Source organism: Manduca sexta, chromosome 6 (assembly GCF_014839805.1).
Source record: "Manduca sexta isolate Smith_Timp_Sample1 chromosome 6, JHU_Msex_v1.0, whole genome shotgun sequence".
In the NCBI taxonomy this organism is placed as follows: domain Eukaryota; kingdom Metazoa; phylum Arthropoda; class Insecta; order Lepidoptera; family Sphingidae; genus Manduca; species Manduca sexta.
This window is the reverse complement of record NC_051120.1, coordinates 4,943,679-4,956,397: the sequence shown is the minus strand read 5'-3', so window position 1 is coordinate 4,956,397 and position 12,719 is coordinate 4,943,679.

The following is a 12,719-nucleotide window of genomic DNA, read 5'->3' as shown; positions in this document are numbered from 1 at the left end:
TAGATTAATGAACAGAAAGGACAATCGGAAGAGATCTTTAGCTAAATTTAATTTATTTTATCTTTTTATAACTAGTTTTTGCTCGCGGTTTTGCTTGCATGAAAGCGTGATAAAAGTACTAGCCTATAAATGAGCTATCCAACACTAAAACTATTTTGCAATTCGAACCGTTGGTTCCTGAGATTAGCGTGTTCAAATCAAACTCTAACCTCCTTATTCATAGATGTTATTTATCTAAGGACGGAATAAAGTTATGATAACAAGTCTGTTTCTCAGTACTGATGGCATGGCAGCCTTCTCAGTGCGTAGTCATAGGGCCGTTGTGATTGGGTAATATTGAGATACAACAATATATCTTCAGTATTATATACTAGTATAGATAAGCAAAATGTAACTTTTATTATCGAGACATTACGCAGACGCCGTCACGTTTTTGCCAAGAAATAGACTACTGTCAACTATTGTTATTCGTAGACATATTAAACATAGAAAGTATTTGAATGATTTATGCATACAGATAGGCGTTATATTAGATTAACAAAATATACTTTGTCTAATATTTACTTCGGAAAAGTAGCATTATTATTCCTAGAAGGTCCACGTATAAGCTGTAAAATAGAGAGGTGATTCGTTAAACATTCGTGGAATAGAATAAGTATCGATATTAATCGATTATTAATCTTGTAATGCCAGGACAACGCGGATCTGGCGTGGGTCAATCGAATCAATTGTTGAATGATATGTTTATAGTAAACAGTACGACATTATAGATATCTATCTTATTAGTATCTGAGATCAGTTTATATGAGTTTCATGTAGAACTCCAGCCTTGTAAATTACAGTGGCTTTGTGACTATGTTGTTATGTTTTTCCTGTATCTTCTTTACTAGCTATTGCACGCCGCTCTTCCCGTATGAATCCTAGAATGTAAGTCGATGTGCGGCCGGCGCGAGTCAGTATTGTTTGCGACGCGATCAAGAGCTTTAAGCGAACTACAAGCGATATCGAAGCGAATACTGAATTATGTGTGACTACTTGGTGAAATGATTGTAATTAAGTGTGTTTGAGTGTTTAATTTATGTACTTATTGCAGTGCTTATGCCTATATTTTAAGGTTAGTATTTTTGTGCGAATAAAAGCTAATTACTGGTTTAAATTTGAAACGGTATTGTCATTGTTTATCCCGAGAGCATGTAATGTATGGTAGGCAGCGGCTTATCTGTGTCTCTGGTATCGTTGAGTCCATGAGCAGTGGTGGCCGTTTATCATCAGGCGGGCCGCTACCTCGTCTGCGTATACTGGCACATAAAAAATGTAACAATATATTAATTCAAAACATGGTTTAGAAGCATCGCAAATATTGTTCAAATCCGTTCTGCGGTTTTTGTTTTTCCATAAATACTTTCAGGTTTATAAGATTATTAAATTATATTAGTTCACGACAGTAGGAACCCGTAAGAGGTAGGCAACGAAAATGAAAATGTCAGTTCATGACAGTAGCTTTTGTTGGAGGTAGGAAACGAAAACGAAAACGTCCTCTCTGCGTACTCTCTCATCTCTGTCCAATGTTCTACGCGTTTAGTTCCACGTTGACGCTTTTATGTTTCAACCGACAATGACATTAGGTACCATATTGACAGTAATCGGGCCAATTTGTCAATTTGCGCTGGTATTCCCGCTGAAAAATAACGTGACAGTCCCTTAGCTATTCGTTTTATTGATACATTCTTTTTTAAATTTTGTCGGTGTTTTTTGATAGTGAATTCAACAGAGCGTTCATTCATATTTTTGTCTATGATGACGCGCATGAATTCACACATAACTTTAGAAAAGTCAGAGGTGTGACCAGTGTGCAGTGCGTTCCACACTCAACTAGGCTATCGCAGCTTTGGCACAGCGAAGTAACTAGCACTTGACATTAAGGGAGGTGGACCCAAAAAAAAAATTACGAACAGCAAAAAATTATCCTCTAATGGTCGAAATGGTGGTAACTAACCAAATGTTTAACGACGAAGAACGTAGTTCAATACCTACCTACCAGGTGGTATAATAAAAGTTCTCAGTATTGTCACCGATTATGGACATGTTTATCATCAGGTGAACAACCTAATGTTATGTACGGTCAGGCACAAAAATCGCTACACATATAAGCGATACGATCGCCCATAAACAGTAGTAACACCATACAGAACTTTACAAAGTACTGCGTAACACTCTGCGCTCGTTACCCTGAGATGTGAGATGTTCGTATAATGTCCAGCAATTTAAAAAAAAGTCACCAATACGAGAGACCTAATAGTGAATCACCCATTTATCTAAAAGATAGCTAGATTTACATAAATGTTTTTATTTTTACCAAGTAGTTGCGAGGTCTAAGACTGTCGGGACGAATTTCCGTAGACCCAAAAACCAACGCCACGCATTTCTACCTTTTCTATAGTTACGTGTGTATTTTTTGTGAATTATCGCTTGCTTTGATGATGACGGAAAATATCGTGAGGAAATTTGCATACTTGAGAAGTTCTTTTTTATAATTTTGAGCCAGCGTGGTGGACTAAGGCCAAATCCCTCTCAGCAGTAGAGAAGGCCCGTGTCCAGCAGTGGGACAGTATGTAACACAGGGCTGACCAGCAGGGCATTAGACAATACATGACTATTATTATTACTATTAAATTTCTTCTGAGCCGACAAAAATAGAAGATATAGCGAATAAATTGCATAACGTCAGTATTTCGTATGCAGTTCGAGTATCAGTAATCAATCACGGAATAAGGAGCCCGGCCTTGATGTATGTCGACGCATTGTTTGATGTAAACAATTGTGAAACACGTGTACATTCAGTGAAAACTGTTGCTCACACACACACACACACCCACACACTCACACATGCACTCGCACACACTTATGCCTTTTATTCCCTTTATTCAAATGGTGCACCCACTTTCCGCCATGTGTCTTCTAATCATGTGATAGGCGAACCTATCAGCATAGCGGGTACAGATTCCAGATTCCAGGCTAAATGAGTAGAAAAACCCAATGTTACTGCCCGATTAGGTATTGAATCCGAGACCTAAGCACTGCAGTATTATAAAGTCTACGCCATTGAAGCACTCGTGGACACATAATCGACAGTTGGCAGGCTAATTGACTTAAACGACATTGAGTTTTATACGGACACATAATCGACAGTTGGCTCATTGACTTAAACGACATATGTTACGACTTTGATTGTTATACATTTCTACGTGATAGAATCAGAAATGAAGAGATCCGTGTTAGAACAAACAAGCAAACTGAAGTGGTAGTGAGTTGGGCATGTAGCAGGACTGTGGGGTGATGATGATGAATGAGAGGGATCGAAGGTGCTGGAGTGGAGGCCTTAAACTGTCAAGCGCGTCGTCGGACGTCCACCCACGAGGTGAACAGATGACCTAATAGAAATAAAGAAAGATTTTTTTTTCGAAAAAAAATGTCGCTTAGGAATTGGCCTGCCAGCCAGTGATATGTTTTATACGGATTCATCAATGTCAATGTGCCTTGATAAGAGTAAATGGGTCACGTACTTGGTGATCTCCAATGCACATAATCACCCGCAATATTAGAGAAATCATGGATACGTTACCGGCCCAGTGCTTCAGGCCGTGGGGAATGTGGTAAGCGCCCAACGATTTACGCCTTAAGGGCTTTGAGCTTGTAAGAGCCAGAAAGAAAAACATTCCCCTTCTTTCACAGTAATCGAGTAAAATGTATCGCAAAGATCTGCCACCGACAGCCCTGTTAGTTAAGCACGCTAATGCACCTTTAGAAAGGAAAGGTAAAACGTAATGCATTCATATGAAACGCAATCCAAATACCAAAAGAATCCTGGAAACGCTTCCGCCCGAGTTGATAGTTGGTAGTCAATCTACAACTCTGAACCACCCTTCAATCTAAATACAAAAATAAAATCCATGTACTAGTGATGCGACATTTCCTCTATTCCGGTGTGAAGTATTTGTACGGAAACGATTAATTGTTAAGAAGCGATGTTCTAACCGACGGCGGCGCGGGCATCCGTCCGCGGGTTTTTTCATAATTCAAATATAGAAGTCCCGTTTTTTATTTAAGTCCGTGCGGTGGCGGTGTGTAGTTAAGTCCGATGCTTAATGATGTCCTGCTTTGTCCGATAGTGTGGAGATAGATTTGAAATTGGAATACTTGTTTTGAAATTTAAAAAAAGAATTTAAATGGTAATGATGATGCAACGAAATTTTAGGTTATGTTGAACTAAATAAATAATTGTGATTAAAAATAAATTGAATATCGAATGATACGTAGTATCGAATGTTTTAAAAATATCATGGAATTAATTAATGTCTAATTCGATTACAAAAATAGCATTTTCGATTGGATTTATGTGTATAGTGTAAAAATTATGATTTTATACTACTAAAATGAAAATAACGTGTCTGCTTTGTCTTGTAATCTAAAGCTTTATAAGTCGTTGTTATTGTTTTTGTGTTTTGCTTATCACCAGGTGAACAGCTGCTCGACTAGTCTAAAAAATACCGGAGGGATAAAAAAATATTTTATGAAAATGTATGCTCTATCATATTTGCTGTTTTTTATTCGAAACTTATTTTACTGTACATATATTTCAATAGGGAGGTAATATGGATATTGTCAACTAATTATTCTATTACTAAATCATGTTCGCTTTATTGACTTACATGTTAATTAGGACCTAGGTTCTGATCTAAGGTTACCTTCAAAATGTAATTTCACAGTTCTTTATAAACTATTATTTTTATAAATGCTGTCAAACAACTAGTTCTATTTGTGTATTGGAGTTTCCCGGGATATAAAGTCCGTCTCCATAAATTGTATCATAGCTAGTGACAGACAGACGGGCGCGCATAGGAAGTCATTAGTCACACCGCACTACAATGCACTATTTATAATGACGTGCAGGATTAGCAAATTGGATTCTGGCGTTATCACTTATCAGAGTCAATTAGTTGCAGTCGACGGCTTGTACGCTCTGATTGTTTTATTTATTTTAATAAGGTTCCAATTCGAATACAAAATGATGAATGTATTATGTAGTTAATGGTTGTTATGTTTGAAGGACATTATAGCGTTACATTACTAACTCCCTTATTGATAGATATTTTTATCTAAAGACGGAGTAATGCTGTGATAACAAGTCTGTTTCTCAGTGCCCAACGGCACTTGAAATACAACAATATTAGCCAATCACAACGGCCCTATGTCTACGCACTTCGAAAGCTTTACTTTCGATCCCTTGCAGAGATCAATACTTTTTACATCAAAGCCTAAGCCACTAATTCTACACAAATCAACGCCACTAAATCATTCGAAATCATTGAGCCATCATTAAAAATGCTTTACGACATTTCAACATGACTTGCGCGTCTATTTTCAAAATCATTCGAATTGATTGATATAACAATGACTCTTGGAACTTTCTCTGTAATTAGGAGTGTCAAATGTACTGCACCCACAGACAAGCCTACGTGGTTTTTGTATTTTAGTAACGGTTAGTGTAATGAGTTCTGCCCACTGTTTTTCGAATGAAGGACTATGGTATTAGGAAACTATAGAAATAATTTTTTAGACTTTTGTTTTTAATCATATTCTTCATCACTGAAGATCGTGTCTGTGTTGAACCTCTTCCGGAGTTGATGATGAGCTGTTTCCAAGCCCCCCTGTCTTTGGCTTTCCTCAGGTCAGTGGTAATAGGAAGTCCTGTCATACTTTTTATTTGTTCAGACCAACGTGTAGGTGCCCGCCCACGTGGTCTTACTAGCGTCTAGTTTCCCTTAGTAAACGTTTTTACGTAGTATTAGAAAATGAAGTAGTTTATAGGTATTACACTTAGTTTCCGGACAACTTTTGTTTATGCCTTTTGATAAAATTTAAAAAAAATACATTAGACTTACCCCCTCGTTCATAGACTATGTATCGAAGCTCTATCTTTGCTGTGATAACAAGTCTGTTTCTCAGTGCTAACGGCATGGCAAGCTTTTCAGTACGTAGACAGAGGGCCGTTGTGATTGGCTACTATTGAGATAAAACTTGAATCTAGTTGGCTGTCAGATAAACAAAGCTGAGAAACAGACTTGTTATCTCAGTCCTTAGATAAATAACGTCTATGAATAAGGGGTTAGACTTTAACATTAAAAACAATCTACTAATTGATTTAATAACCTCCTATTTATTGTAGTGGACGTCGGATCGTGCTTTATAGTACCTCGTAATAGTTTTGTACTCGTCTGGTTAAGAATTTTAGCGCTCCCTCGTCTGTATTTCTTGATAGCTTGATGATACACGTAGGGATGAGATTGTGGTCACGACATCTCTTCAAGAAACTCAATGATGTGCAGAATCTTGCGCGTTTAGTTTTCGAATTCTCCAACCAGCTCATTTTGTTAGCAAGATCCAGTCCGTACTGGTTTGCATAATGATTTCTTATGTTTACGCGAACGAATATTAAAATAAAATTGTTTTACAGATTTTATCTTGATTATTAATAATCTCCTTTTTGAAGTCGGCTAAGGAAATAAATCCTTATAACTTTCATGAATAATAAATAATCGCACGACAAACTGCAAAAGCGCAATGTTAGCATATAATTATCATTTTCCTAATTAATTATAATCGAAGCTATAACTCTGCCAGATATGCTAATCGGCTTTCCTTACGTTAAAACAAACTTGGCAACGGAATAAATATTTCTTTACGATATAGGTTAGTAACTGGATAGCAGAGTAATATAGGATGTTTAAACGAAACAAATTAGTATTGATATTATAAATAAATAAATATGTAAATACAACTGAATGGATTTTAATTAAATTTGACACACGGATACACCCATATCCTCGATTAATATATAGGCTACTTTTTATCTTGGTTATTTGCTGACGTAGCAAGTATTTGTTTTTTTAAGATGTCGCTGGGATTGTACGTATATTGGTTCTACGGATCACAAAAGTGATTTATGGATTTTTGTAGTTTGAAAGGCCTTTTATACGGGCAAAGCCACGAGCAACACTTAGTCATTGATAAATGAAACAAACGATGTGGATAGGATGATCAAATATTTTGTAGATACATTAGCTAGTAATTGAATTAACATTGATCGAAAGGAAAGAAAATGACAATTCCGATATAGAACAAATGAACGATTAAATTTAATATATTTTAGTATAATCTTGGCTACTATTTGAATTTGATGAAGAAAAAAAGGTCGATAAAAGCTAAAATATTCACTAAGGAAAGATAGGAATCAAAGAATGGATACATATTTGGATAAAAACGTATCATCAGGTCTAATATATTCATTATAACCGAATAAAACACCAACTTTGACTTCTTCTTCTTCTAAATCGATTATCAATCGAGTTCCATTAGTGGTGGTAATGCATTACACCATACACTAACTGTACTCACGCCGTGAAACATATTTTAGTGCAGTCGTCACGTAATTCACTAATAGTTAGCACCATTTGTGGGTGGCGCGGTGATGTATCGTTCTGACCTGTTTCCACTTCAATTAATATGCTCGGGGTTTCGCGTTCGACTTTGTATCGATAGCCTTTGTTTGTGAATGGTTAAAATGGTAGGGGATTGATTAGTAGTAGTAAGTAAAAGTACGCAAGTCAGTTATAAGGTTTCAATTTCTTACGTATGTTGTTTTTGGGAGAGAAATATGTAAACAAAAATACAAAATAGTTGACTTGTTGCAACGAATCGCGGTCCCGGGGTAAATCAGTGTGCATAAGATAGTGTAAAATAAAACGACCCCCTTTTTAATATAATCCTACGTGGTCAAAACCCCTACAGGTTAGACCACTTTGATTTCTTTTATTCCTAGAAAAAAGCCTTGTTTGAACGTGAAAAACTTCCATAAATATTTATTAAATAAATAAATGAAAATTAATCAGATTGTATCATGCAATAAGGCAAACGTATCCTGGCAATTACAAGTTATATAAAAACAAAATACATTTATACGGAAAAAATAAAACATCAAAAATACACGTTTAAAATTATACCATGGCGCCTACGTTACAAAACTCAATATTAAATAATCCACACACGTAACTCCCAAGCAGTAAATATCAATCGCAAAACCAGCTTCGATATCGACATCGAGATAACGATGAACTGTATCGATTTATCACAACCCTATGTGGCGGTTACTAGTGGGATATTCGATTATAAATCATCGGTTGCGAATAGCATGCGACATGAGATGTATCGTACAGTGGTGTCTCGCGCAGATCTGTTATCGATATGATTTCGTATTTAATTTATACGAGAGAGTTGTGTTCGAGTACTCGGAGTAGTGTTTGTATTATAATATTTGTGATATTTTTTTAGGGTAGTTGAGATATCAATAGAATACGCTATTGTTAATTGAGGCATCCCTTTTCTTTCTAGTTGAGAAAAATATTTCGGCCTCTTTCGTGGTCCCAGGCCGCAATTTCCAGGCACACCTGGAAGCAGCCTGCAACGCATCCAGCGGTATCAACCTATACCAGTCCTTCTGGCCATTTTATAGGTCCAACGTAAGTAAAGAGTTCAAAAAAGAAAGTTAAATACAGCGTCATCACCGCCGTATCAATGATACGCTCAAGAGCCTAAGACCTTGACGTGTTAAATAAAAATTGGCTAATAAATTCTACGCCCTTAAAAGGCCCTTGAAAAATAAAGGGAGTTATATAAAAATTGACAAATAGATTCTACCCCCCTAAAAGGCTGATAGTAACAGTTGAAAAACAAAGGGCTGCAAGTAACACTGGCCAAATATGACCTGAATCTAAATTTAAACATCGATTCCACTGAACATTTCCTCAGTCGTGAACGTTTCTACGGAGTTCCGCACTCGGTTCTGCATATAATAAATCTCGGAGCCACACCCCAGCAGCCGGACCGTTATCTCGACGATTATGTCATTTCGAAGGATTACGCTGCTTTGAACTGATTGGTTATTCAATTATGATGAAAAATATAATTACTATGATTAATTGTGGTTTCCGCGTGTAAAATTGCAACTAGAAGAGCGTATCTTTATCTTCGACGGGTAATACATTTATTTGAGACTTCATATGCTAAACTAAAGCTAAGCGGTTTGTACGTGTACTCCTAAATTCTAAGAAACAAACAAATATAAAATATTCCAATCACAATTAAATAGTATAGCAGAATCTATGCCTATGGATGTATTTATTTTAATTTCATACAATATGTATAAAGCTTTATAGGCATTCTCTCGCAAATAGCAACTTTATTAACACTATGTTAAAGCATATTGCAAACATCGCACGAGATAAAGGCGTGAACATTATTGAGTTGTTTGTTGTACATAGATTTAATACAGAGATAAAGCTGTTTTATAATGCGCGTGTATTGAATGAAACAATGCGCATGAGGTAAGTTTGTTTTGTGTGGGCGAAAGGTCGTGGCTGGGGTGGATACGTATTCTGTACTGTTGGGGATATTCTACGTAAACAAAATCGCGTTTTATAGCCTAAGAACAGAAGCAAAATTAATTTATCGACTGTCATCTTCCGTTATATTATAAAGCATAAATTACAATCGTAGGTAATTTTCTTCGATTGATGGGAAATGTTATTTTATCTTGACGTTGTATATGTACCAAGGCCTTTTCGTGCCACGATCTAAGCACACTACTACTAGACTAAGACATTTATAAACTGTGAGGAATTCTTTCTACATGGGTTTCTTGGAACCTTTTTATTATTTTTTATTTCAATTGTAAATTTCAAAGGTTTTTCTCGGGAACAAATTAACAGCATTGCCGCAACACCCCATTTTACATACCATACTTTTATACAAAGGAAATATCCTACCAACCACTCAAATCATGTTTCAACTACACTGCAGATACTCCGATAACGTATAGAGTGTGGAGCTTGTTACATTTCACTTCGCTATTAACACAAAAGGAAGTACAAATGTCGGGGAAGATTAATCCATGCGTACGAACTGTGGTTTATTTCTAATAATTGCAGTGTGGGCCGAAGTTAAAATGAGTGTATAAGGATTTTAATATTATCGTGTTTATATATTTATTTTGACTGCCTCGGTGACGTAGTGTACTGCATGCGCGGTACTTCAGCCTTCTGAGGTTTCTGGGTTCGAATCCTAGGTCGGGCAAAGTATTTTTTTTTTCTACTTAGTCTCAGCCCGGAGTATGGAATTTGTGCTCAAAATAGCGACAGGCTCGCTCCCTATCACATCATAGGACGGAACACACTTGGCAAAAAATGCGTGCCCTGGTTGAGCGTCTGGAATACCCCATCAGGGATAAATCCATGATGTGTGTTTTTTTGTAACCCACTACTCGGCAAACGTACTGTGGGACGCCCTTTAACGAGGTGGAGTGACGATCTGCGAAAGGTCTTTGGCAAGAACTGGATGCGAAAGGCCGAAGACAGGGCAAAAAGGCTCATATTGGAGGAGGTCTATATCCAGCAGTAGATAAAGATATAGGCTGATGATGATGGGTGTCGTTTTATGATAACCCCAGGGTTATGTGGTATCCACTACAAGACGTTGAGACAGCTGTCATTTTTGAAACCCCCAAAATCATCAAATCCGCTACAATTGTACGAATATAGATTATTTATGTTTCTGTGGCCCGCCTAGAAAATAACTTTAATGAGTCATAGGAATATAATATCTAATTAAATAATTAATCACACCACAAAGCCAATTTCATAAGTTAACCACCAACTAAACTAACCGCAGTTATCCATCCACAGTACAAACATCAATCAATCAGTACGGGACCAATCGTGCGCGTGCGCCACAAATTTGTTCCTAAATCTAGTGCCACAAGTATCCGTTTCCGGTATTAAATCGTAACTTAACACGAGCGGCACGCGTCGCGGGAAGTGGGTTTTTTGTGTGTGATCTCGCGGTGTTTTTTAAATTCTATTATAGTTTTGTTGTAGTTTCCGTACTTTAAAATATTTAGAACTAATGCTCACTCGCCGGTCTCAGACAAAGAACTACGGCAAGTTTAGCTTAGCTCGTATAGCCTAGAAAGTACATACAACAGCTTAATTTAAATAGGGCCAATAATAAATTAATTTCAGTTTTGAGTAGTATCTTAAGAGATTTAAAGGGTTGGTTTTAATAAATAAAACTTGAGCTGTTACTTGAGCGCGTGTTATCAGCTTATCGGCCTTGTTTAATAAACAAAACTTAGCTGTCAAAACTGATCATATGCGACTTAAGATATCATTTGAGATGGTGTTAATAAGTTTATTAAATAAGTGCGATTTAAAGATACTGACTTTATTTGGCAGCGTCTCAGTTGATATCGTAAGTGTGTCGTGTTCCGAGATCAGCCTGTTTATGTCCGCTTCCAACAGGCCGGCATAATTGTGTCGACTGTCGAGGGATAATCATCCCTTGTCGATATTCTACTGGGTTCCACTTCACTTACCATCAGGTTCAGGGACACTATGCCTTGGCCGTATTAAAAAATATATTTTGGAGTCGTGTAGGTTAAAAAAAAATAATTACAAAATACCATATAGTTTAGTACAATTTCACAAGAACTTATGGAAAGCGGAACGCCTTCATTACTAAGAACACTATTATCTTCTAAGAAACATGGGAAAGGAAGCTCGCTTCCTTCTATAACTAGTTGATTACATTACATAGTTTGTAATAAATTGTATTATTGCAATTACGTTATAGGCAGGAATCGAACGGAATCCGCAACGGTCTCCGCAATATTCAGAATTGTGCTTTATGTTCCGGTTTGAAGGATATAATTACTAGATGTTATGCTAAGGTGGTTTGGGTATTTGGAGAGGATGGATGATAAGAGACTGACAAAGAGGGTTTATACGACGAATGTGGATGGAAGAGCCTGTAGAGGTCGACCGCACCGAATCTTTGAATATTACATATCTGACATTCTCAGTAAAGGCCAGGTCAAAAGTACCTGGAACCGGCGGGAATGCATCATAAGGTTGATGAAGGTGGAGGAAGCGCGGGAAGTATGCCAGAATCGTGCAAAGTGGCAATTCATAGTCTCTGCCTACCCCTGTGGGATACTATGTATGTATGTGGGTATGTAATTACTAGACATTATGAGACATAGGTATGTCTGGATAAGACCGCAATGATATGTATTTAGTAAATATGTTTTTTTTAATTGTTTGTTATCGTTAATGTAAATTGTTAAATTAATGGGTTCTTTGAAATAATTAAATTAAAATTATTCAATGTAAACAAATATATTATTTTAATGATTTTATGTATTGATAAGTGGTTTATTTTTTTTTTAGTAAATATGCTATTACAGCGAATTTATGCATTTGCATTCATATTTATCATTCAAAATATTTTCATGAAATCAGCACGTGAGTAAGTTCACATTCCACCAGTGAAAATTATTGCAATTAAACATTGGAAAAACACACGAATACTTGTCCCACTTTCCATCAGTAAATCATTGAACCGTTGCCAATGTTAACAAAACGATATTAATTAAAGCGAAAATAAAATAAATCATATCTCACCCCGTGTAATTACGTAACGTGTCGTTTACTTTTCCCTCCATTTTCCGCGCATGCGGCTAGAGCGGACGGCAATAAAACAAAATACGTCACGCCCATACGAGCGAGAGAGACGACCACGCCGCGCCGAAGCGCTTGCGCACCACTGAA